Here is a 24,075-nt window from a genome sequence, read left to right as displayed (position 1 = left end):
TGAGATTATATGCCAACAAAACCCAGAGCACATCTCTCCCCCTTGCTTGTACTTTCCAGGGAACTAGGGAGGGTCCCTTCTTAGATGCTTAATACCCCCCACCCTATTCCTTCTCTGGACTGAGATGTCTCTTGTCTGACTATTTCCCTAGCTGCGGCTGTTTCTCCTGTCTCTCAAGGATATTCCCCCAGACCAATACAGATTGGGAAACCCCATTTAAAGCCTTCTATCATATATTCAAATCCAGCACAAGTGCATTATTCCAACACGTATCAACTCCTTACCTGTTAATCTTATCCAGAGGCTGCTATAGTCTACCCACCTGAACTGTTCAGTAACAAGTTCTTTACTTGGAGCTATATCCTTTCCTAACTACCCACCACCTACCTACCTGCCCCTTCCACAAGTTCATATTGGTATAAGCCTGTGCACTGCCATTTGGTTCAACTGCTGCAATACAGAATCAGTCCTTACAGATGAGACCTAGATGCTAAACCTTGGTTGTGCAATCACAGCCAGAACTTTAGATTTCTAGCCAAGGAAAGTGAGCTACAGTCTAGGGAGTAATATGTTGGGCATAATAGCATATTGCTTACTGGACAAACCTCAGCTAGATAAGCAGATCTTATTTAAACACTTATCTATTTGGCTAATGAAGTTTCTGCACTAATAACCATGAAAACAGCACGTGTAGGACTACTTACACTGGAGCCTCTAGAAATGTCTATAGCTAGTGATCCAAGGTAACCTTTCATCCTAAAACTACATTAACTGTTATGAAACAACTAACAATCCAAAGTGGGACACCCAGAGTAATTGTATGGGATGGGCCATCATACCTGGTCATACCTAATTATATGGGAGCTCTCCTCCATAAAATATGTTTATCATGTAAAGCTCTGAGAGCCTTAAATGTTCAATAGTCTAGTAATATATTAATAAAAGAATTATCAGGTCAATGTGGAATTGAATATTTGTGCATCCTGCAATCTTCCCTGAAATTCTGTTTATTGATCTTGTTATATTTTTAATCTACCCAAAAATTACCTACATCCAATTTATATAATCTCTGATATGTTTGTTGCATAAAAAGAATAAAGAGACATTAAAATATAAAGCATAATAAAGCAATAAGAAACACAAGAAATAGAATACAAAAACAGCAAATTCCACCAATGGTCAAGTTCCATGTAGCTGGTAAGACCAAGGATAACATAGATTTTGATAATATATCTTAGAAACTGTAATATGAATTCCCTATCCTTTATAGTGACTTCATTTATGGGGGGTGTCTCTGAAATGCTTTCTCCCAGATGTCTCCCCACCTGGGCCAAATTGCCATTTAAGAGATAATCTGTTAATTGACTTTCCTTCAGCTTTCCCTGCCTCCCCACAATGTCTCACATCAAGATGTTAAAAATCTCTCTAAATCCTAAAATGAATGAGAGAAAATTGATGTCTTTGCTTGCTGATGAAAAATAACAGTTTGGGGGCCTGGCAAATCTCTTGGGGGAAGACTTTCTATAGACCTTTCCTCCTACTTCACCAATAATTCTACAGAGGATGTAGAAGGGCTATCATACCTGACCTAAGAATCTGAGTAGAAACAGGCAAGAGGAAACTAAAAAGTAAATGCTAATTTTGCCATACATTGGTTTCTTCAGTACGATTTGCAGCTACTGTCTTTATTATCATGTCATCATTCACTGCTGATCCTACCTCTTTCACTGTTGACACTATTTCAGAGAATTTGCTCCTACCATTAGCAGGATTCCTATTTGACAGGGAGGACCTCTTCTTATGCTTGACATTCTTATGACCCCATAAACCTGTGGGATGAATGAGCAGGGACTCTTAAATTCCATCCCAAGAATATACTATTAATGGATTAAGTTCTAAGCACATATTACCTTGTTAATAAGCCTTTTTATTATATGGCTTGACAGGAATTTCTCACTTTTTCAGAATAAGACTAACTTCAGGAGACTAGCAGGTCTCTGGACTCATATATCTTCTTTTCGGCCCCAAAGTGTCCTACAAATGACAACTGGATTGTTGCTCAGTTAGGACCTAAGTGAAAGTGGTGGCCTCCCTTAGAATGCTTTCTAAAGTTGAATGCTACTTTAACTAAGGCCTCTAAAAATTGGAAACAGCCTTCTTTCCTCATATTCTTTTCCAGTTTCACATCTTTCTCTGTTCCATTCAGTGGGAAATCCTTTCCCCCAGGTTCAACTGGCTCTTGGATTGCTTTGGCTCCTTTTTCAAAAGTTGTCATTTAACTGAGGCCCAAGCCATTTCTTTCAAGCTCTTTCCACTGAATAACAAAGGTTGAGTGCCTAAAATTCTCCTTCTCCTTAACTGGATGCCAGTTCTTATAACAATGATATCAAAGAAAACTTGTAATCTTTTCTAGGAACCTCATCAGACACATAATGTCAAGACCTACCACTGAAGTTGGATTTGCCTTGTAACGTATCCTCCTTATCTAATGTATCTTAAGGAAACAATAATCCCAAATTTTAGCAATCACCAGAAGTACTCTCTGAAATTTACACTATTGTAGCCTAAGTGTGTTCTTTTGATGATGTATGAACCATAAAGAAACTTTTAATGGTTAAATAAATAAAGTGTTTGTTTACACGTGGGGTGGTACATTTCCTTCTTGTATAACTTGGGTTTCTCAAAATATTAATTGAGCTTTTATTCCATGCTGAAATAGGAAAGGTGCCTGGCATATTAATGCAGAATATGATTTGAATTATATTTAAAGGAATTGGTTATGACAAGTAATTAAACCTAAGGTGTAAATGTCATTTGGAGAACACTTATTCAAGTACCAAGAGTCTCAGAAGTTAGAACTGACAAATAGTTAAAATAACCACTGTGTTTAATCTTTCATCCTCTGACATTCTGCCACAGACCACTTTGATTTTCTACTTTTTAACTGAACAAAATAAATTTGAGGTGCCCATTTTGATTTGTGAGATGTACATGAATTTGAGCAAGCAGTACTGCACTGCATCCATAAATTAAAAAGGAGAGTGTCTCAGTATGTGATCTGAATAAATCTTATGCTGGAGGATTAAGCCCTGGCATGAGACAACATATAACTATAACCTTTGTGACTTCACAGAGAAACAAGAGAATTTGCAAAACAGCTGGAATAAATTGTATTCTAAAGTTTCAAACATCACATTTAACCACTAGTACAATATAAGAAGAAGAAAAAAACACCCAATTGTCCATATGAACTCCAAGGAAAAAGTCATCATTATTCTCTGAAAACATTCGGTGTTCCTCTAGTTTCAGGAGTATTGTTCCGAATGTCCTTATTTGTTGTCTTCCATCTTTTATAGGAAGAGGTTCAGGTCCAAAGCATTATCCTCAGGATCTGCAGAAAAGCATGAAATCAAAGAATATACAGGTAACAAACATGGTCTATTAAATAAAGAACTGTGGTGACCTCTTTTCCATTTAGATACCACACCTCAAACCAGAGGCTGAAGGCTTAATATAGATACACGTATATGTGTGACCTCTGCAAAAGTGTAACATGCATCATTACTCTGTGTGTGTGTGTGTGTGTGTGTGTGTGTGTGTCGCTCAGCAGCCAGCCAGCAAGAACAAGATAGAAGGCTAAATGCTTCAGTGAGTAGCATGGGTTAGGGGAGATTTGGCCCTGATTTCCTCAGTTCTACTATTTTCAGGAAGAAGCAGGTTGAAATAAATAAATCCATTCCCTATTGAGAAAGAAACAAAATTCTTGTGTTTAGTATCCAAAAATTAATTTGTCATAGTTAGCCATGACTCCTTTTCCTCTTTTTGCATAGGGAACCTTCAGAAATGGCTAGGTATCAGCTTTTCCATAGAAGGAATATTTATCACCTTATTTCACACTCTGGTTCATAATGAGAAGTGATGCTACTTAGCCAAGATTCACTACACAGATAATTCTTGGAAGATCTGAAATTTCCTAGTTTTAAATTGCAAAGCTGATCTCTCTTCCTTTCTCTATATAAGGGTGGATTTAACTGATGACAAATATTCATACTGGAGAAATTGCATTTTTGCTCTTATGCATTTTTCATTTCCTTTTTATGAAACTTTGTATGGTTTCTTTTAAAAATGCATCATGCTACCAGAAGTCCTAAAAGCTCCCCAGAGCTGTGAAACTGGAGGGAAAAGCAACGTTTTTCAAGTGAACACTTGGGTCATGGAGGCACTTAACTTTTTAATTTGTTTAGATTTTAAAATTGCAGTTTTTCCTAAGGGAAAAAAGGGTGTCTTGGCAGGAGCTACTTTACAGTCCTAATCTCTTCTTTCTGCAAAGCCTTCAGGGCTATTTCGTGGCCTTATTTGTTTTCCTGGATAAGCTAATAGTTATTGGAGGCTTAACAAAGAGACTGAATGTTCCTTAATGGCTGAATCTCTCCCCTTCACCCCTGGCTTTAGGAAGGCAACACCTTTCAGCTAGTTTGTGGTGTGCAAGAAACTCCAGGAAATAGTCATTTGGGGCAGAGGAAACTGTGTTGTGTCTTAGGCCCAAGTACAATAAATGTGAACTATCTGTGGCATATAATTGATACTTTCGGGGAACTTGATGTAAAATTAGATATTGCAGTGCTTTAAATCTCTGATACAGCTATTTACAAAAATGCCTGGCAACAATCGGATAACAAAGACAGCATCCATCTCTTATGCAAAGACAATTGCGTTCTGCAGCATTTCACAGCATTTCCAACTTACAAAATGTGCAACACCTAAGAATGATCTTATATGTAAAAGCTATTCCAGGTAACATAGCTAAGAATGCCATTTTGCATAGCAGAAAAAGTAAGGCAAAGAGAGATGTGGGTCCTTGCAGCTGTTTATTGTAATTACCATATGCACTTTGGCATTCTTCTGTGGAGGCAAGATAAGAACTGGTAGCTTTTCCATTTTGGAAAGGATCCCCATTGCATTGTTTTGACATCTTTTGCTGTTAACCAACAGCAGCATCTCAGCTGATCTCAGAAAGCTAAGTAGGGTCAGACCTGATTAGTACTTGGATGGGAGATCAAGAATCTCAGATCTGTAGGCTAGACCTAAGAAGTTAAAGAAGTTAAAAAAACAAAAACAAAAATTGGAAGAATGCAACAGCAAACTACTTCCATATTGTTGCCAAGAAAATAAAATGGACGAGCAATTATTTCCAGCCAGCGTAAAGTCAATGATGCCTTAACATTTTTGATGTTTTGTGCTTGGAAAAAGAATCCTTGGAAGCTGGTTACATGGAAAATAAATTCTAAAATGTTCTTGGAATTTTCAAAGCAAAGCTTACATGTGTTTACTTCCATCTGCTGTTTGCTAAGTGCAAAGATACTTCATTGCTTCTCCTCGGTTTATGCTGCGTGTTTTTTTTCAATGGATAGTTATGTTTTTATTACTATCTTGTACACTCTCTTGTAGTAATGGATGGCATTTTGTGTTTTTTTCTTTAGAGGCAAGCATAAACATTTTCAAGATACACAATGTTCTTTCTTTGCCCCCCTAAAGATTAAGCAAAGAGGTATGCCTGGGTGCACTTGTTACACAGTTTGAAAATAATTGCCTTCCATTTGTAAAACTGGCACATAAAAAAGAAGCAAAGATGTGAATGAATTTGGGAGGCGGGAAAGCAAAATCATTTTTATTAAATATCAGGCTACCTCAGCTGGGCTGCAGAAATCCAGATGACCAAATCCAGATGAATTTTCCATATCTTCTTGTTGTCATCTAGTGGTTGTGCAGAGTTTTGCAGTCCAGATCTATTAGCCCTATATTTGTAAACCATTTGCTGTACAGTTGTCTTAAAGCAGTATGTAAATAACAGAACAAAAATCTTTAAAATACAACAATCAAAGTACAATGAATTAAACACTGTTAATATAAAACATATGCATTAAAGGGGTTAAGTAAAAGGAAGGGGAAGAAACGCACATGTTCATCCATAACATTTGCACAGGGAGGGTCTGGTTGAAGAGGTAAATCTTCATTAGGTGCCTAATGTATATGATAATAGGCAGCTCATGGAGATCTGGAGAGGAAGGGAAGTACATTTAATACATGCAACTATAAGATTACCCTATCCACCTCGGCTCACAGAGCAGAACCTTCTCTGATGATGACAAACATGATCTGTAAGACATCCTGCTCCCAAATTTCTTAGGTCCATGTTTGTTGAAAGCAAAACCTTGAACTTCAACAGAATCCTTTGGAGTTGGCTGGCTATAACAAATTTGAATACATACATGCTGTACATAGAAACCTGGTTCATACATACATAAAAACTTGGTTCAATAGCTGATTGTCAGCCAGAGGTAGGATGTGGCCAGATGTATCACTCATACTATATGCACCATAGCTTTCAGGCAAACACAAAAGTAGCCCCTCATATGGTGTATTACAGCAACCTACTGTATATCTGAGGTTACATGTGCTTGAACAATATTAGCCAGGCTGGTCCAATGCAAGAAAATGTTCATTGAAACACCAGTTGAAGCTGGCAATAGATGCTACTGACCACGGAGATCATTCAAGCCTTCAGGATTAATGATAATTCTAGCATCACCTCTCAAATGACATACCTGATATTTCTGAGAGAGTCCAAGACTATTTAGATTTCCAAATTTCCTTACTTGGGAATCATCTACTCTAAAGGTCTCTTTCAGGATTCCATTTCATTTAATTTGTCCTTTTTTGTTCCATCATTGTTCCCAGACATTGTTTCAAAATAGGCAGTTTCTCCTAATTTTGATGTTAGGGAGAAATAAAGCTGAGCTTTCTCAGCAAATGGATGATATCTTACCCCCAACTCTTGATGCCTGCCCCAGTAGCTTCATTCAGTAGATTAAACAGTACTGGGGACAAATAAGGCTTTCTAATATCTGACACCATAAATACCAGTGTCCAGAGGTATAGGTCACCAATGCTACCTTCTGAAACTGTTCCTGTAATAGGAGTGGAATAACCATAAGGCAGTGCCTCCAACTCACTGACACAATGTAGGACAATACCATGGCTAGCAGACTTGAAAAACTATTGAGAGATCAAAGAGAATCAACAGAGAAAAATTATCTCATTGTCTCTCCCATAAGAAGTCATGCATCATGGTATGGAAGGCTGTTTCAGTTCCAACTGAACCACTTCTACTTCTTATTCCAGAAGTTTTACTTCTACAAAATGATGAACCACCTCTGGAACACCTGGACTGGAACATTTGAAGAAAATGATGAAACTTTTATGGAATACTGGAACTTCCCATGACCAGAACACAGTGTTTTACAAACAAGTGGGAAGTCAAAACAGGTTTTAGCTATTTGGAATTCTACTTAGGAAAATGGTTCATGGATTACTTGAAAGTGCAGTATGAAGACAGTGCTGGCACTCCTGTCTAATGCTAGGTTAGGTAAAGGTAAAGGTTTCCCTTGACGTAAAGTCCAGTCGTGTCCGACTCTAGGGGGCGGTGCTCATCTCCGTTTCAAAGCCTTGGAGCCGGCGTTGTCCATAGGACACTTCCGGGTCATGTGGCCAGTATGACTCACGGAACGCCGTTACCTTCCCGCCGAAGCGGTACCAATTAATCTACTCACATTTGCATGTTTTCGAACTGCTTGGTGTAGAATATCCTTCATTTTTCTGTGTTCTTTGCCTAATACAGAAAGTTCATACTTCTGAAATAATATATTTTTTCATAACTCAACAGGGGTTAAAGTGTTTCTTTTTGGCAAGAAAAAACTTATTAATGTTGCTTTTTAAGTATAATTTTATAAGGGCTACAGAAGTGTTACATTTAGCAAGAGCAAACTTCTTTAAAAATTAAATGTCAATATTATTGACCCAGTGTCTGGAGGCTGTTTGGGTCTGGATGGGGCAGAACAGACTTCAGCTCAATCCTAACAAGACTGAGTGGTTGTGGCTGTTTGGACCCCCTGGATTGGGGATTTCACCATCCTTGGTCTTCGATGAGGCTGCACTTCCCCAGACAAGACTGGTGCGCAACTTGGGGGTCCTTCTGGGCTTGCATCTGCTGCTCAAAGAGCAGGTGGCAGCTGTGGCCAGGAGGGCCTTTGCACAGGTTCATCTTGTGTGCCAATGCACCTTGATCAGGAGGCCCTTCACTCATGTCCTTGTCACCTCACAATTGGATTATTGCAATGTGGGGCTGCCCTTGAAGACCACCAGGAAGCTACAGCTGGTTCAAAATGCAGCAGCATGAGCAGTAATGGGCATCTCTCAGTGTGCCCATGTGTCACCACTGCTACACAAACTGCATTGGTTGCCAGTTGGCTTCTGAATGCAATTCAAGGTGCTGGTTATTACCTATAAAGCCCTGTATGGCATTGGGCCTGGATATCTGAGACACCACTTGTCTCCAACTCTTTCTGCCCACCCAGTACATTCCAGTACAGTGGGTGCGCTCCAGGTCCCCCTCCATTAAACATTGCCATCTTGTGGGACCTAGGAAGCATGCCTTCTAGGGTGCAGCCCCCACCCTCTTGAACAGCATCCCTCCAGAGATAAGGACAGCACCCTCTCTTCTAGGGTTCTGGAAAGCTTTGAAAACCTTGCTTTGGTCCCAGGCCTGGGGTTGATGTCACGATTTGTTCAATGGCCCCTCTTTTGTTGATTTTGCTGTCTATTAAATTGTTTTAGACAAGCTGTCTGTTTGATTCAATGTTTTAGCTGTTTTTATGTTTTCCCTAGTTTTGTATGCTGCCCAGAGTCCACTGGAGCTGGGTAGCCAATAAATTTAAAATAACAATAACAACAATAAATTATATTCAATAAATTTAAATAAATTTATTTAAGGGGAGAAGGAAGGGAAAGGGGGAAGGAAGACAGATATTACATGCATGAAATACACTTACTTTGGTATTTAATTTAGCAAACAGCATTCATCATTCTGGTTTTTAAAAACAAGGTTTTGTCTAGGTTTTGCTGCTCATTTAATGTTCTGCCACTGTTCTTGAAAAATGTTCTTGTTCTTGAAAAAGATGGAACAATTATATAGGTGGAAAAATGATGCCTGACATGCTGAATTGACATCGTCAGAAAGAATGGCAAGAACCAGAGAGTTTGAACAATAGCTAGAGTGGCACTTGTTCAGTGAGGGAAGATGACAGCTAGAGCTGCTTTGTAAGAAATTAAGTTTTATAATTTCAGTTTCCATGTACAGTATTTTTATGCCATTAGTTCACTTTTCTTCTTCTTACTCAGAGGTCACTCAGAACCTGTCTAAAATAGAACAGCAAATTATTAGAAAAACCTTCAGGGAAACAGTTATAAAGAGAGATACCAGTTACGTCTGAATCCTACCTTGTAACTTGAGAGTAGAAGATAAGTATGTGTATTGGTTACCTTTCTACTTCTGGGGGGCGGGGGGATGACTGGACTGATTCCTACAGTTCCTGGATCCCAATGACTTTTCTTGGTTATTCTATCAAATCTTCTCAAGGCCAAACTAGATTTTTCATCAGAGAACAGGAAAATCATACAATTGTTTGTGTGCCTAGCTTTCAAGTTTAACATCTCAGACAGGAACTGAATTTGGGAGATTGCTAGGTGGATTTCTGTCTTCCTAATAGAAATTCAATATATATTGCAGAGATCAACTATACAGCACACACGGAGGCAAATGACATCCTTAGTCTGCAAAATTATGTATGTACACACACGTAGAGAGAGAGTGGGAATGAGAGAGATTTATTCCACCTTTAAAGCAGAACAGCACATTCCAGAAATCAGAATATTAAGTCATGCCAAAAATGGAATACAAGCAAAATCAAAACAGGCATCCACGTATTTTGGTACTCTTATTCTTTTTTGAATGGATTCCATAGGGTAGACAATTCCTGTAGCTGTCCACTCAAGGAATTACATGCACCATTCTTACGTTTGTTCAGAATATCTGGAAAGGGCTGGCAACAGTGAATGGAAGGAACTCAGTTTGAAGATTGTTCTGTCTCCCATCGTATTGGTTAAAACTTGGGCATGTTCATTGAACAGATTTCTTTCCCCAACTGGTTGGAGATAATCTGTCTGTCCGTCCATCCATCCATCTGCAATTATGGCAGAAATGAAATAGCTACGTAAAACCGGAAGAGAGACCATTCATAATGGTCTAACCTTCTATGCCCTCTCATGGAAGATTGACCCACCCCTTCAGATCCCTGTTGAGCACAAGACTTTCAGGGAAGTTCTAGTAATAAACTCTGGTCATAATGTGGATTGTATAAATCAAAGTTTCTGATCATTCAGGGAACTGTGGTCATGTTCAGGCAAAACTCCTTTGCAGATTTTGTCACTCGCCATGAGAAAATTGGAGATTTAAGGAAAGACCCATTATATACTGACATAGGGTGGTGGAATCATTTCATCCTCCATCTTTCCATGGTTTGAGGGTGAGAAGGAAACAGAAGGGACACTACACATAACTCACCAACAGATGGGAGAGGAGTCTATTATTGGTTTATCTCATAAACAAGAGCTCATTCCAGGCTACAAGAAGCCTGGAAGAAGAGATTCAGAAAGTTCTAAGTGTCTTGCTTTAACAAACTCACAAATGAGAGAGAGCTAGAGGTTCCTATCACAGTTTCCAAGATGCTATACCTCGCCCCTAATTCTTGCTTGAAACTCCTTATTGAAGTCTGCGTGATTCTTGCTTGATTGTACCTGCCGTATGAGTCTTGATACCAGTTATCTTGATAGTTTGTTCTGAAAGCCACTTGGATCATTTTTCCTTGAAAGTTTGTGTCTCATAGCTGTGTCTCATAGGTCATCAGGTTTCCTTTCATATACGTTAAGGATACAGAATCCATTTCTCACACTGATATTATATCCGAACTATATGCTCTCCAGGTCAAATCTTGTAGGCATGCCTACGTTCATTATGATTCTAAGTTTAACCCATACATTTAAAACCAATAATTCATAGAATGTTCCTCAATACACATCTGGACATTTGCTGGCCAACTGGACTGCACTTTTTCATCTTTTATTTCCCTTTACACAATCAGTTTGATTCAAGTATTATGCATCTGATGGTGTCCATGTGTGTAGTGTCTCTTTTTATGGCCCTTGAAGCAGATATGTACAATAAACAAAGAATTCTCTTCACAAAATTCTATTAACCTAAATTTTGCATTTATTCTGTTTACCAATCTAGATCTTCCTGTAGTTCTAGATTCCTCTATTTCTCCAACTTTTTGTAATGATTGCCTATTCTAAAACACTCTCAGACTCATGAGCAGGAATTCAAAGATATCTGATTTATTAAAGAATAGCATGCAGGATCACAAAGAAAGCTGAGAATGGAAAAAGCGCGCCAAATGCAAACTAAAAAACCCTCGGTGCAAACGAGATCCCTCCCCCCGTAGAATCTTCCCAGGCTCACAATCCCAGGTGCTCCTAATGGGTTCTGCTGGTCCGCGGGAAAAGTCCTTGAGCAGAGCACATAACCCAAACACATTCCATTGAAATGAACATAGATACAGAGCTTGGCACAAGGTTTCACAGCAGCTCCCTCCCAACAGAAACACGTGTCAGCACCATGGCATGTGAAACGTTACGATGTACAGTGCACATTGAAACAGTGAACATGACACTTTTTCATTCCAGTCACCTAGTGGTAATGATATAGGCTAATCTATACAAGCTGCTTTGCCATGGTTTCCTCTCTTGGCATAAGTCACACTGCCCCCACAGCATGTCCTTGACACATATTGTCAGACCAAGAAATCTAGGCAGTGACTGACAATTTTTCCTGGCTAAAATGTGAACATCACCACCTGAGGAAAATGCTGCCACCAGTTTCCATACAGAATGTGCCCTGGGGTGGTGCTTGTAAGGTTAGGGCACTCCAAACTACCCTCCTTCCTTCCTTCCTTCCTTCCTTCCTTCCTTCCTTCCTTCCTTCCTTCCTTCCTTCCTTCCTTCCTTCCTTCCTTCCTTCCTTCCTTCCTTCCTCTCTCTTTCACAAAGGACTGTCAGTCTAGTCACCTAACAACCAATACTTTAATGAAAGCAAAGAGACTGTCTCTCTTAACAACAATGTAGTGGTCACTTGATCCTGCAACCCAGATGCAGCTCCTGCGTAAGCATTCTTAGAACTGTTGTTCTTTCTGGAGTATATGAGAGATGTGTACAGCTGTGGGGTGCTTTTGAGTACATTCACATAATTTCTCCAAAATTATGATTAACTAAATATCTTGATTCCTAGATGGCCACAAAGAATCACAGTTTTTGTCTGTCTTCTGTGCCAGTGGTCACCTAGGTTTGTGCAGCCATGATGTAGCCACTGGATAAACGTTATTGAAGATCTGGAGTTTGACAAATCACTGCTGATTCTTTTGTCAAATTACAGCATACACTCAGGTCTCATCTTCCAAAGAGGTAGGAAGGGGATGCTAATACAGGGGGAAGATGAGTGGAGACAGAGAGGGCCTGGATTACTGAGTTAATAAATAAGTAGAAAAGTAGAAAAGCTAGAATACACCCCTGCCTCACTCCTCTCTGAGTAGTGACAGCTCTAGACAGATGTCTCCAGGGGAAATATCTGACTCTTAAAGTGGTGTTGGAGTGGAAGGATTGAATGAGAAATAGCAAGCTTTTATCTATTGAGGATCCCCTTTATTTTTCCTATGACCTCTCCCTTAGCATTAAATCAAAGGCTGATTTAAAATCAGTGAAGGCTGCAAAAAGAAAACCTCCAGAGTGGGAAGAGTGTTTCTTAGGTAAATGGTGGAGGACCAGATAATAGTTAAGAATTTATCAGTCTCCTCTGAAACCTGCCTGCTCCTCAGTGAAGATGTGTTTACTTTCAACTCAGTCCCATAGTTTTAGACATTTAGCATATAGCTTGCTGATGGTATTAAGCCCTCCTCCTCCCTTAGTAATTCCAGGAGGATAAAATCTCTTCCTAGGGCTTTTCAGGTTTTAACTGTGAAAACAGGTTCTTGACCACAGATGGGGACCACAGGAGGCCAGTCAAGAAGAACATGTCAAGCATAAGTTACAGCTGGATTGCCTAACATTTCTATTGCGAAAATATTCTGGAAATAGTTTGGATATTTGGCAGACTGGACCAAAACCACTGTCCTCAAGGAAGCTAGTTAAAAGGGCATTTGAGCTTAGCAAGAAGGGCATTTGAGCTTAGCAGCTGTGATTAAACTCCTTTAGTCCTGTCTCAGAGCTTCCCTTTTCTTTGATTTTAGAAGGGCTTTTTAGCTCTTCTTGTGTTGTAAAAGTGATCGGAATGTATATGGAAAGTTAAGTCAGAAGCATTTACAGCCATGAGCAGGTCTTTTTTTTTGCTTTGATACAATCGGTGTCAAACCAGTGTTGGATGTAATACTAGGCAGGAAATGATGGTCTGAGAATAATTTGGATAGAAGAGCTGGATGAGCAAGGATAATAAACTGATAATATGTTGACATCTGATTCGGGGAGTCTGCTAGGCAGATATGAAGCTGAAGGAAGGGATCCAAATTCAAAAGACCTAAGAGGTCTTTTGCCATTCTGGAAGACCATTTATTCTGAGCATGGCCATTTGTTGTGAAACCGAGAGGACAGCAGGAATTTTGTACTTGCTCTAGGATCCAGTAGGCAAATTAACCGGAAGTGATGACTGTGATTTCCAAAACAAAAATGAGTTACTAAGTGAGCACAGGTATACTGTATGGTACCGAGATATTATCTACCCCACTGGAGCTCCAGAAAGGGAGTTCCCCACTGAAATCTCCTCTGGCAGTGCCACATAGAATGACAAGGTCCAGACTATCTGCTAACCAGGCCAACTGGAAGCATGCAGTATTACCATGCTTGTTTTTAGACTGTTGGACTTGGGAATAGTAAGCTCTGTTTGAGGGGAAGCAATGAAGTGAGCGGCACTCACAAAGCTTATTCCTTTTAATAAAATTTGTCAGAAAAGATGATGCCAGATTCCTTCTGATTTGGGGGGTTGGGGGGAGATGAGGCTGCATTCAAGTCATTGGCAATTCCTAGTGCAGCATCTGCAAACAAGTGTCTTATTGGTAAGTAGTACTTCAGGCAGATCAAAAGCCAGCTGAGCAAAAGCACACACACACACCAGAAAAATACAAGGGAGTGCGTCTTGCCTGGTAGAATGGCACAATGCAGACAACAGAGTTCTGTTCAGAGTTGAGCTTGGTGTAGGTCCAGGGATATGGGGTGAGGTGACAGAGAGGCAAGCGAGTCCAGAAGTCAAACAGCAGAGAGTTTCATTAACTGCTCCAGGCTCTAATTCTGAGAGTCAAGGAGCAGAGCAGGAAGTAAGGATACTAAAACACAGATCTGATGTTGGAGAAATATTTCCAGTGGAGGCCAGTCTCTGGCAGTTGTTCTTAGATAAACCAACTGCAGGTACAGCTCAGTTAAAGGTGTTAGCAAGAAGCTGAGCTTCTTTGATCTCCTTTGCTCATCTCTCCAATACTGCTGATGAGTCTTGGGGCTAGTGCTGTGCCAGGACCTGTCCCCTCATCACCTGACATCGTCCCCATCTGCTTCTGCTGATTAGTTGCCACATCACTGTCAGGTGGTTGATAGTTTGCTGGCTTCTGAGGCTGGCAACTTGATGGATCAGACCCCTCAGCTTCTGACTCTGAGGAGGCAGAGAAGAACATATCAATATGTTTATAAACAGACTATTGTGAGACTTAACACACGGCTCTAGCACAATCATGTAGCATTTTGAATTCAGTGGAAACCATTATACTCAACCATTTTTTACACTAGGTGATTGTAGGGAGTAAGGAAGAAGACCTTGATGAATATATGCAGGATCCACTGCTTAGGGGCTGAAGCATTTTTTAAGTCCACAATGAGATTAGATTTTGAAGCAGCTCAGGCAGACTCTCCTATTCACTGGACTATAAGAAGGAGGAGGAGGTACAGTCAAAACAATCAGATCTGCAAGATCCTGTTATTATACCTAATCTCAATAAAAGGAGTTTTAGCCTACCTGTGGAGTCAATTTCCTGGTCTGGTCTACCTATTCACAGTAATTCTCTAAGGGCATAGGAGAAATATCCAGCATAATCCATAGCCCAGGTTTCTTGGAAGAGGAGAATGTCAAAAACTATAATGAAACCTAGGAAGGAAGCATCCAGGTTCTTTCTTTCCAGCCAGCAATATCCCAGGAGACAATGCAGATTAAATCATAACCATGGAGGAGTCAGTCAGCATCAGGAATTTCAACTGATGAGCTGACTAAGTTCACTTATTCCTAAACCACCCAGTTTAGTATGCTTCATTTTCATTCATGCTTCCCACATTCCATATTCTAGTTAGAATCATAGAGTTGGAAGTTATCTCAGATGTCATCTAGTCCAAACCCATGCTCAGTCTAGGATCCACTACATCATCTCTGGCAGATAACCATTCAGCCTCTCTGTGAAGATCCCTAGTGAAGGAGAACTCACCATGTCATATGACACCTGTCCCCCAGCTAACACTCTATAGTCAAGAAGTTCCTCCTGATGCCTAGCCTGAACATCCTTGCTGTTCTGACCATGTCCTCTGGGGCAATAGAGAATAATTCCATTCCCTTTGCAGTAAGACTGCCCTTCAGATATATGAAGATTGCCACTGTATTTTCAATTCATCTACATTTTCCTGTGTACTAAACATATCCAGATCCTCATGAGCTTGGTTTCCAGACCTCTCACCTTTTTGGCAACCCATCTCTGAACTTGTGCTTATTTGTCACTATCCTTTTAGAACTGTGGTGCCCAGAAATGGACACAGGACTCCAAACAGGGCTTTGACCAGGGCAGAGTACAGTGGAACAGTTCCTTCCCATGATCTGGACTACTTTCTCCTGTTAATGCACCACAAGACAGCATTAGTCCTTTTAGCAGCTGCATCGTATTGCTAGTTCATGTTTAACTTGTGGTCAACAATGACACCTAGAACCTTTCCACATGTACTACTGCCTGATCTCTCCATCTTATACTTGTGCTTTTATATTTCTCCCTGTTAAATTCCATCCTATTCATTTCAGCCCACTGATAAACCCAACCTAGACCTTTTTTTTATTCCTCTTCTTTCATCTAAAGATTTAGCCAAACCTCCGTTTTTTGTCATCTGAAAACTTTATAAGTGTCTCCACAACTCTGTTATCTAAGTCACTGATAAAAATGTTGAACAGCATAGGGGCCAGGACAAAGCCTTGTGGCCAAAAATGAGTATTCTTTAGGTTGGGTCATTCAGCCAACTGTGAGTAGTCTATTTCACAGTAGTGTTATCTAGCCCATATCTTAACATTTTGTGAAAGAGAATATCATGAGACACTCTGTCAGAGGGTTTGCTGAACTCTATGGCATTCCCATAGTACACTACCTATGGCATTCCCCTGAGCTACTAAGCTAGTAACTCTATCAAAAAAGCAGATAAGGTTAGTTTGGCATGATTTGTTTGTGACAAACCCATCTGGCTCCTGTTAACTGTATCACATCTATCCAGATGCTCACAAACTCGCTGCTTGATAATCTGTTTGAAGACCTATTCTACTACTTCTTTCAATCTCTTAGGTTATAATCAATCTGTCCCTGGAGACCTGAATTTGTTTAAATTAGTTAAGTTCCCTTTTACTCTCTCCATGTCTATCCTAAGCTGCAATTCCCCCTGTGGCATAATGATGACTAGTTAGGCCTCTGTTAACTCTTCTTAGAAAAGACAGTGTAAAACAGAAACAAAGAAGTTGTGCCTTCTCACCATCATCCATTACCCATTGACCACATTCTCCTTGCAACAGATCTGTAGCCTCTTTAGGTTTCCTTTTATTTACCACATATCCAAAAAACCTTTTTCGTTGTTTTTTATATTCTTGCAAGCCGCAGATGAGCCTTAGCTTTCTGACACAGTTCTCCACATCTTAACTCTTCTACAGTATTGGCACCACAAGTGCTTAGACTTCCTTGTAGTTTTAACCAGGCTGCATCACCATCTTTTCCCAAATTTCTTGGGAAAATTCAAGTAACTCCAGGAGTTTGGTCTAATCTGGGAGTCTCATCAGCTGGCACCCAATCTTCCAGCTATATCTATTCTGTTTGCTTGGCAATAATACAGAAGTGGCTTGCGTTGCCTTCTTCCTGGTTTAACGTCCGTGTTCCTTCTCCTAAGTAGTTTGACTTCCATTATGCCTGCCAAGCCCCATCTCATCCTCATAATACAGTGTTTCATGCTGGCTGGGGAATTCTGGGAGTTGAAGTCCACACATCTTCAAGTTGCCAAAGTTGAGAAACACTCTCATAATATATTAAGCTTAGCTTCACCCCTGATGGGTTAGGGTGACCCGACCTGGACCACATCTTTCCACCAGTATCAGTCTCAAGGTCACTGAAGCTCTTGAGTCCTCCCTCTATGACAAAGTGGTGAGCATATATTATAAACTGCCCAAATTATCTGCCCATAGACTGAGAAACCACAATATATGTTGAGTTCAAATTTCCAGAGAGAAAAGACTAACAAAAAGCTTTTAAGAAAGCATGCAATTACTCCTTGTTAACAGTTTGTTTTGTTCACATACTGTGTGATGTCATGCATGTTTTTCCCCCCAGAGGTCTTATCTTAGCATAAATAAATGTAAAGATACATTTTGCTGAAAAAAGGCAAGAACCATTAAGTCTCTTCACCTTAAATAAACTCTAGATCTTCTGTCTCTAACTATGTACACATTGAAATAGGACACATTTATATCCAGTGGTGCCCTCTGCTGGTGAGAAAAAAAATATTGAAGATACTATATAGGAAGGAATTTGGTTTTATGAGAAATGCATTCAGTATTGATTGGAAGTGCTGTTTTGCGTTTGAAATTTGATTTCGCAACTATAAGGACAAACTTTATTCAGTTGGAGATACAAATTAACTAATCCACCTGACAGTTTAGCAATATCAGGGGCAAAGAACTCCCTGAGCCTGTGGCATGTGAATTTCCCAATTCTGCAACTTCTGAAAAAAACACCTCAATGAACACTCTTTTTAATAATCACATTTCACAATAGCTTATCCTCCCAACGCTTTATTTTGTACACCTTATAACTGAACATTATAAGATCTCTCTCACACACACACAGACACAAAATCCCACTAAAATATGTATTTCGAAGGATTGTAAGAAAACAAAATCAGCCCAGATGTTAGCTAATGTTGCCTAATTAAACTGGGTGAACTAATCATACAAAAATAACTTCAGTGATTTTCTTTAAAATTACACAGATCTCAGCATCACAAATCATCACAAAATTCTTTCAGAGTTTATTGCAGTATCAGCAAGGAGGAAACCAGTTATGTTTCACTAGAGAGTGCATTCTGGACACGTCACTACAGAAGAATCTACCTCCCCAGTAGTTCTTGCTGATGGAGCAGAATGGGCTAGGAGCAGTGATAACTTGAAATCTAACAAAAATTCAAATATCATCACAGGGGCAGAACTTTAGCCTCTCCTTAAATCCATGCTGCCAGTGGCTGAAGATGAAGTAACCTGAAGTTCTGACTAAGGCTTATTTTGGCAACAGCCGTGCCTTGCTAAGGCATCAGGCTAGAAACCAGGAGACCTTGAGTTCTAGTCCTGCTTTAGGTGCAAAGCCAGCTGGGTTACCTTGGGCCAGTCACTCCCTCTCTTTCCTAGAAAGCAGGCAATGGCAAACCGCTTCCGAAATCTTGCCAAGAAAACTGCAGGGACTTGTCCAGGCAGTCACTAGGAGTCCACACGGACTCGAAGGCACACACACACAAAAATAACAACAGCATTTGCAAGGTTTTCCTGGAAGAATTATCACTAGTTTCATGAGGTTTCAGACTTGAGTCTCATGTGAACGCTGTGTGGGGTATGAGTAAAAAGCAAGGGTGCCTGATTTTTGACTCTTATGTGGCATAGTTTCAGCTTTCAGAACATTATATGTAAGTACCCATCAGAGGGACGCGGTGGCGCTGCGGGTTAAACCGCTGAGCTGTCGATCGGAAGGTCGGCGGTTCGAAACCGCGCGGCGGGGTGAGCTCCCGTTGTTAATCCCAGCTCCTGCTCACCTAGCAGTTCGAAAACATGCAAATGTGAGTAGATCAATAGGTACCGCTTCGGCGGGAAGGTAACGGCGTTCCGTGTCGTCATGCTGGCCACATGACCCGGAAGTGTCTATGACAACGCCAGCTCCAAGGCTTAGAAACGGAGATGAGCACCGCCCCCTAGAGTCGGATTCGACTGGACTTTACGTCAAGGGAAACCTTTACCTTTACCTTACCCATCTATACATTCTCCAACTTTGACAGCCTATCAGTTCAACACAGTATGCAATGCTCTTCCTCAGTTTCAGTTGCTTTATCAAGTGCCCTATTAAGTCCATGTCTGAGGACCATCCAAGAGGCAAAGTTTTCAAGCCATGTTTCTGTACCTCATTCTCTTCCTCCATATCTTTTTCCTTGTTACTGGAGAGGGGTGCTGCTTCAGGTAGATTTAGTTCTTCTGCAACAGCTCTAGTTCCCTTTCCTTTTCATAAAGTCTCTTTTCTGGGCCTCATGCTATCTTTATCTCAATCTTTGGCTGAGTTATTGCCTTGCTTAACCCGTGAAGATAAACAATAAGCTGAGTTGGGGAATGTTATCAACCCAGCATGCTGTCTTCTTCAGTGATTAGCCACACAAAGACCCTCCCTGAATGATCACAAGGTTTGTGGAATGAAACAGAAAACACATTTAATAAGATCTCTTCTAACTTTCATCCCAGTCCACTGGAGCTTATTCTTGATTTTTCTACTATGATACAAGTTTTTTTGCTTTTGTTTTATTTTTCTTTTACCTTTCGCAATGTTGCTATTTAGCTTAAAATTTCAAAGTTGTTACGTTTAACTAGTTATAGTAACCAAAGTTTAGGTTGGTTTAAAATACAGTAACTTCTCATTCACTTTCTGTGTTGTGATTATGCCTTCATACAGACAAAAATGTACTTTTCCTCTTATTGTTGCCTATTTTACATTCTGCCTAGGCACAAAACATTTGACTTCTTACTCAATTTAATTTCAGGCACAAGCAAGATCCATCTGGCTCACAATGTGCTTCTTCAGATCAATGAAAGAAGCATTTTGCATGTTATATAGGTAGCAGAAATTATTCATATACCTTTCAAATGGACAGAGAGTTTTCCATAACTGGAAGCAAACTAATAAATGCTCAAGATTTCATGTTATATGCTTGAAACTTAAAAAAAGTTTATTTAAAAAAAGATTTCTTGTTATAAAGTAAACACTTTTTCTTTTGGATAAGATAGGAAGATAAGATTTTCTTTTTTTTTTTTGCCATCACAACACCCTGCCTTTCTACCTGGTTATACACTGCTGCGTTCTTCACAGAGAGGAAGAAAGAAGTGTCATTTTTAATCCCCAAAGTAAACAGGTTTGGTTGCCATGGGAGACAGTAACAATGATTACTGCCTATAGTGAGAGCCCAATTACCCTCCCTGTTGGTTTAACTCAAGGGGAGATGTGCATAAAACACCTTATTAAACAAACCTCTTTTTCCCATTGACAGACTGGCCTGGATATTCAGTGAGCGGAGGCTGTTCATCTCTTATTGCATAACTATAGGGTAACTGAGGGTGCATTTAAACTGGGGCCAAGAGGGAAGGGTTGTGTCATGCCTCTTGGCAGGACCACAGTTTTCTGATTTCTTTTGTCCTTTTTCCCCTAAGTTCAAGTGGGTCGTTCTAGGGTACTATCCTGTGACTGACCCTCGTTTTTCAATTAACAGCTGGAAGAGAGGCTGCTTAGATAAGCTAACTCTTCCTATTTACTGTGGCAAGTTGTGAGGTAACAAAGTTTTTGCTCTCACCCCAGTTAGATAATTATTTCCCAGCACCTGCTAGACCAGTGTTCCTCAACCTTGGCAACTTTAAGATGGGTGGACTTCAACTCCCAGAATTCCCCAGCCAACATGCTGGCTGGGGAATTCTGGGAGTTGAAGTCCACATTATCTTAAAGTTGCCAAGGTTGAGAAATACTGGTCTAGTCCAATGCAGTGCCCAAGGTAGGTCTGGACCATGTAGGTCTGGGCTGGGGAGGAGCGGAGAAAGCTTGGACTAAAGGGATTTTTTTTTTTGCTTCTTTGTGGGGCTAGTTAAGTCCTTTCCTGAATGCAAGTCGAGGGATTGCTGTCAAATGAATGTGTGGTGCTCCACAGGCAAAAAACATGGTGAACAAGATGCTGTGAAAATTCTCGGATAGCTGCCCCCTAAAAAAAAATGGCACATAATTTAATTTAACTTATCACTTTTATGAGGTCTTGTGATCACTTTTATCAATGAACTTCAAGAGAAAGTCAAATTAGATCTAGCCATTTCATATATTCTAATTCAATTATTTCCCTGTTAATAAGAGACGTGACGAATTAATCTGATGAGCACCAGGAGACACAGCTGAACCTTCATTTAATGAAATGAGTAGATAAAAAAGTGACAGAAGTAAAGGCTCAGTTGGCAAGTGCAATTGATGTGATATTGCTTAACTCCAGAGTAGCTGTGGTGTTTGGGGTAGAAAAGGTCCTGGTGGCTTTACCAGAAACCAGATAGGAAATGGGCAGTCATGTTCATTTGTATATTTGCCTGATCCATGCCTAGAGCAAGACATGAATAAGCATCAACTCCAGATTTTAGAAGACAGTGGCTGGATTTATAGCTTGCACCAGGTCATAATATATTTATTTATTTAAACGTAGCACAATGTTTGAACTCTAGCATTGTGATTTGTAAGCCATGATTTAAGCTTAGTGCAATGTATTTAATAGGACAAGCCAGATCATTATGGCTTGTTCAAGATAATATAGTTATCACAAACCACAGCTTAGTATAATATGGAAACCCAGCCATTGGATTAGAGAACCTTGGTCCGACAATCCTTTTTTGCCTTATGTGTGTCACCATTTTGTTGCCCGGTGCTGATATTATGGTGGTTGGATTCACATAACACTTTTAGCCCTACTGGAGTTGTTTGGTTCTGGCTTAGTGGATTGTATGAATCCAACTATTCTGGTCTGTAAACTGTGTTTTAAAAAAAAAAATCAATATGGTGGCTGTGATTGTGATTGGACAATCAAATCTCCACCTCTAATTTTTATGTGTGTCTCACAGGTAGTGCTTTGATGAAACCATCACACCACCATTTAAACTGTTTTTTAACCATACCTTGTGGACACTCCTGCTTAGCATGATGTCTGAACCCAGTAATTCAAGATTTCTAAAACTGAACCATCAAAGGCAACACTTCTTAAGAGCATAGCTATGTTTGAATTTCAGGGAAAGGATGTTAGAATGTCCAACACAGAGTAGAAAGCATACATCAGTCTACCAAGAGGTAACCTTTTGGGGTTGAGGGACACATTTGGAATTTCAAGAGCATGTTGTGGGTGATTTCACAAAATGGTAGCCATGGGGGCAGGCCAGTCACAACTCATCCACTTACCAGAAGACAATACTGGTTCTCTCCTCACCCTCTCTTGGATGTTCCTTACCAATACAGCTAACTGGTGTTTTCTCTTTTAGGCAATGGACAGTCTTCCAAACAAAGCATTGAGCCACAACCACCCATCATTTTTGTTTTGTAAGGATATCTATAGGCTCCATACATGTCCAGAGGCATTTTTGCACATAATGTAATAATAAAAAATGACAGAAACAGGTGAATAAAACTATCTAAAAGATGTAAAGATACTGACAGAACAAAGGAGATTTTTTAAAAATAGCATTGGCAGACTGAGGTGTAAAGCCATTTTAAAATTCAGATAAGGTACTGTATTCTAAAAAAGAACCTGCTTGGTGATACTCTTTTCTCAAAGCAGGCTGCCGGAAGGTGGAATAGATAGGAATTAAGCCAAAAGTTTGCACAGTGTATACAGTGCTGTTTATTGCTATACAAGCTTAGTGCAAAGTGTACTTACAAGACTTGCAGTGAATAAAAGTCTATTGTGGCCAAGAATAAATAAGTATCCTAATAAATCTACCTATCCATTATACTAACAGAAGTTAAATAAATGACTTAAATTATCATACTTTATAAGACAAGCATTTAGCTGCTAGTTTCTGCCTCTTCCCGCAATGACTTATCTTCAGCACAGACTTAAGAATGCTAACAACACCTCCTCTTTATACTTAAAACTTGCGCAACACCTGAACCATTTGGAGTTTGTTCTCCATCATCTACAGTCCAGGCTGCATTTTTCTTTCGGCTATCTCTTGGCAGATTCCTTCTCTGGTCTTAGCTGCCTCAGGCTCCTTCCTGGTCCTTCTCCCTGGCTATGGATCATCTGGTTCCTTGCTCTCCAAACACTGCATCCTCTGCTCCATGTCCCATCACCTCTCATTCTAGCAGCATTTCCTGCCAAACCTGGAAGGAACACCCCCCCTTCTGTCTGTCTGCTCTGGCTTCTGTTATACCAATGTTTCTCAAACTTGCCAAGTTTAAGATGGGTGGACTTCAACTCCCAGACTATACAAATTCCAGAACCTAAAAAGTTAAAGCATAAAAGATATGCTGGTGAGTGTTTCTTTTTTTTTCTTTTTTTTTAGTATATGATTTCTGTATACCCCAGCCTTTGACAGAGTCAGCCAAAACTGTCAAAGGACACAGTGTACATTGGTGATAGCACTATAGAACACAGGACAAATTAAATAGGCTGCTTAATTAGCATTCCCCCAGGTTGTTGTCTTCCAAATACTGTTGGCCATGTGGACCATAATTAATGGGAGTCAGAGTTAACATATTCAAGGACTGCCAAGAAGAAGGCTGGATTATATTCAGCAGTTCCAGGATTCCACAGGATAGGTTATCAGGACACAAACACAGCATCAGAGTGCTGATCTTAAGTGCTAGAGATAGTCAATAACTGTAGAAACTAAAGATGACCTTGACAGAGGTATGTGAGCTCCATTATCAAAGCAACAAGGAGTGACATGACCGATAATATTCTGAAAAGGCTCAGGCAGACACCTCCCTGATTCACAGAGGTATAAGAAGGGAGACGAGGTACAGCACAATCAGACTTGCAAGATTCTGT

The sequence above is a fragment of the Candoia aspera genome, chromosome 7 (assembly GCF_035149785.1).
Source record: "Candoia aspera isolate rCanAsp1 chromosome 7, rCanAsp1.hap2, whole genome shotgun sequence".
Lineage (NCBI taxonomy): Eukaryota > Metazoa > Chordata > Lepidosauria > Squamata > Boidae > Candoia > Candoia aspera.
The sequence above is the reverse complement of the archived record's forward strand: the minus strand, read 5'-3'. Positions refer to the sequence as shown.